The following is a 3,852-nucleotide window of genomic DNA, read 5'->3' as shown; positions in this document are numbered from 1 at the left end:
GGCCCCGCGCACGCCCCGGTGCCGCGGCGCCGCTCCGGGTCCGGGCCGAGGGGGACGGCGGCGCTGCCCCGGGGGGGGCGGGACCTGTCCCGGTGCTCACCAATCAGCGGCGCTCGCGGGGGCGGAGCCGTCCGGGCGGGGCGGTGAGAGACCAATGAGAGACGGCGGGGGCGTTACGTCACGGCGTGGGTGTTGCCGTGCGCTGCGGCGCCCCCTGCGGGCCCCGGGCCGGCCCCGGTGCGGGGCTCAGCGGGAGCGGAGCGGGAGCGGAGCGGGAGCGGAGCGGGGTCACTCGGGCTCCCAGGGGCTCCCAGGGCACGGGGGGGTTCTGCCCTCCCTCAGGACAATGCGGCCTCTCGCTCTTCGCGCTCGCTGTTTACCCTCACGAACGCCCCTGCATGAGCGGTTCCATGGCGCTCACCGCTGCGGGACAGGCGGATCAGCCAGCACAGAGTTAGTGCTGCACAAACAGCAGCACCGGGCGATGCCCCGGTGCCTCCGAGGGGTCACGACAGGCCCCATGTCTCCAGGGGATAAAGCTGGAACACAAACCAGGAGCTGGAGAGGAAGGACGGGACATTGCCTGGGCACGGTGACAAGCTGTGGCTCACGGGGCACAAGGTGTTGCTGCTGGTGCCTCCGTCTTCCCCAGCCCTGAGGCAGCTGCCTGCTCAGATGGGACCTCTGGGGATTAAAGACATCCTAACAGTGCGATGTTTGCATTGCATGTGGCTGTGACTGCACAGCCATGAGTACTTTGGTACTTCTCCATCAAATTCCCTTTCTGAGGCAGGTGAGAAGACAAGGACTAAAGGCAGGACACCTTACTCTGCTAGCATCACTTTGCAGTCCATAAAACAATGGAAATGTCCGTCTCCAACAGCAGTTTCCTGCCAATTGCTGTTTAACTTTTCAGTAGTATCTCATGTACACATCTGCTTCCCAGCTCTGGCATTTCCTGCTGCAGACACAAGCCCCAAGTCTAGCACATAAAACCGATTTTCAGGGGAACCATCAGTGGTGTGACTCCTTCATCTCATGGCGTTCCAGCATCCTTTGTGCAGGAGATCAGATGATGCAAACTCATGTGTGAGCCAAGCATGGTACAGTGTCAGAAGGGCTCCCAGGAAAGGGAGAGTAAATTGGCTTTGCTTTCTTGGGGCTCATCCGGTCTGCACGATCATTAGGAGAGGAACAAGCAGGAAACAGGGGCTATTCATCAAAAAGATACCCCAGATAAAATTAAACTGGAAAAGCCAAAATACCTTGGTCAGCAGGATGTGCTTAAACCAAAAAGGAGAATGAATGCCAAGAGAGAACGTGGCTCTCTTGGAAGTGATCACCATGATACATATTTAAGTCCTCAGTCTACAAATGGATTGCTCTGGATTTACCCAGAGTAACTGAGCTCATTTCCCTTTTTAGCTGATAAAAGCTCAGTTGTCTGGAACTCCTGCAGGTCAATTGTAAAAGCAGCATGTGGCAGAGGCTGGTGAGTCACCAGCTCATTTGCTCAGCAGCCAGTAACAGCAAACTCTCCATATTTCCTTGGGCCAGCCCAAGACTTCCACATCCCTGAGCGAGCAAATATCCAGGATCTGCCTCCTCCTTCTCTTCCTCCTCCCTTTCCTCTTCCTCTCCCTCCTCCTCCTCATCTCTGCCTTGTGCCAGTGCTGTGGCACTCAAAAGGTGGTTACTCAGGAGCTGGGGCTTTTGCCTCACCACACTCCATAGTGCTTCCAGCCATGGAGCAGGAATGTGATTTTCTCCTGAAGATCAGCAGCAGATTGTCCCCCATGAACTGCAAAGATGGAGCAGCTCAGTCCTGGCAGATTCCTCACAGAGGGAGCGAGGGATGACCCCACAGCAGGGAAGTTAAAGCTGCTAATATTGTTTGGCAGCACTTCACAAAATCAAATCACCACTTGGTTTTCCAGCAGAGAGCACTTCCAAGAAATCCCACTGGTGATGAAAGTTCCTAGGTACACAAAAATATCCGATGTCCAGGCTGTAGAGCAGCCACAGCAGAACAGGGTGTTGAAAGAGAAGCAGCTCTGGGAATTCTGCTCAGGAATGTCCTGTACTTGCCATCAGCATGAAGCCAGCACCAGGTTTAGCAGCCTCCCCAGTCATGAGTGTGGCTTCAGCTTTCTACAGGATTTCCTGCCTTTGAGCTCCTGCCAAGGTGATCCCAGGGATCTCAGCTGGTTTCCAGTGCTACCAGGTGATTTTGCTTCCCTTCCATGGGTGGGTACCCAGCAGGTGGCATCCACGTCCAACACTTGTGCTGGAGCCTCACCTTCCTGAGGGCTTCTCTTCCACTTTCTGGATCCCAGGATCTGTTTCTTCATTAATGCTTATTTTCTATTTGAATTTATTTTAAAATTTCAAAATATTCACTGATTTAGTATTTCTTTAGTTATTCCTGTTCCTTCCCAAAAAGTTCACTCATAATTCCTCTGTGTTCAGTGGCATGGCAAGTGAACTTTTATATAAAGATCATCAGGAAATAGATTTACTATCAAATTTATGAAAATATACTTGAGATCTCTCCATCTCACCAGTGAGAAATACGCTGGATCTAGGCTGGGAGAAATCAGGGCACATCACACCTCCATAATGTTTTTAAAAAACATTGGAAATATAGGTTTGTGGGAGGGAACAGGAGTGCTGAGTAAGTTCAAGCAGCATTCCCGGACAGCCTCAGTTTCCAGCCCAGTTATCTGGCAAGGAGAGGCCCTGGATTTGGTGTTACAGTCATCCTCCAACAATTGAAATGTTGCAAAATATGTATCACCACATATTAAGATGGGATTAGAAGTGGAGAACCACAAAGAGTAGGAAGACAGGAGCAGCCTTAGAGCAGAGCCTCAGGCACTATTGCAGAAATGTTTTCTGGAGCAGCATTACAGCCACGTTCCAGCCTTTGTTTGCTTGACAAAACCATAGATACAACCCTGGGTTTCCACACGTCTGTGCAGATCCTGCCATGCCCCTGACTCCAGGAGCAGCCATCAACCCCCACAACTGCTGAGGATAAATCAAGATCTCACCTGCCAGTGAGAGTGTGGAGGATTAGGAATTGTGCTTCTTGCTCCTGCAGGCACTGAGGAGATCCACACAGAACCCATAGAACTGCTGGGAAGTTTGGAGCTGGAGGTTAAGAGACCTGATGGAAAAAAAAAAAAAAAAACACTTCTGCTCAATCTCTATCATGTTCTAAATCTTCTCTGCTCAGGTTTCTAAGGCTTGGATTACACCCAGGAATAGACTGGTGCTTATTAATTAATTCCTTTGAGGCTGTTCAGAGTCATATTTAACAACAGTCTTATTCTGGGTTTGTTGGTTGCCATAAGGATGATGAGCAGGAACCGGTGTGGTGGATTACTGACTCCAGCCCATGGTCTGTCTAATCCAGCCTTGGCTGTGCAGATCCAAGTACCCCAAATGTGAGGGTTGGACCCTTTGCTGTGGAGATTTATGGAGTTCTTGCCTCCTTGAAGAGGTTCCTCCCAGTCTGAGTCATTAGTGGCTGCTTTGCATTCTGGAACATGAGGTTTGTGTCCCTCCAAAAAACGTAATGGAAAGGTGGAGAATGCAACCCACAAAACTCTAGAGCTCAGTAATTAGACACCCACAAGATTAATTACACCCTGTATGAAAAGAAAAGTGTAAAAAACCATTGCGAAAGTAATTCTTACCTGGTCTAAACAGCTGCCTTCCAGTGCCTCTGGCCAGGCAACACCTTGATTTTCTAGTCCCTCTTCCATCAGCAGATCCTGAGCCCATTGCAAATGAGGACAGTGCCATTGCTCCAGATGAACCTCAGCTCACCTCAGTGCCTGTCATGGA

Source organism: Melospiza georgiana, chromosome 19, assembly GCF_028018845.1.
Source record: "Melospiza georgiana isolate bMelGeo1 chromosome 19, bMelGeo1.pri, whole genome shotgun sequence".
Lineage (NCBI taxonomy): Eukaryota > Metazoa > Chordata > Aves > Passeriformes > Passerellidae > Melospiza > Melospiza georgiana.
This window is presented reverse-complemented; position numbering follows the sequence as displayed.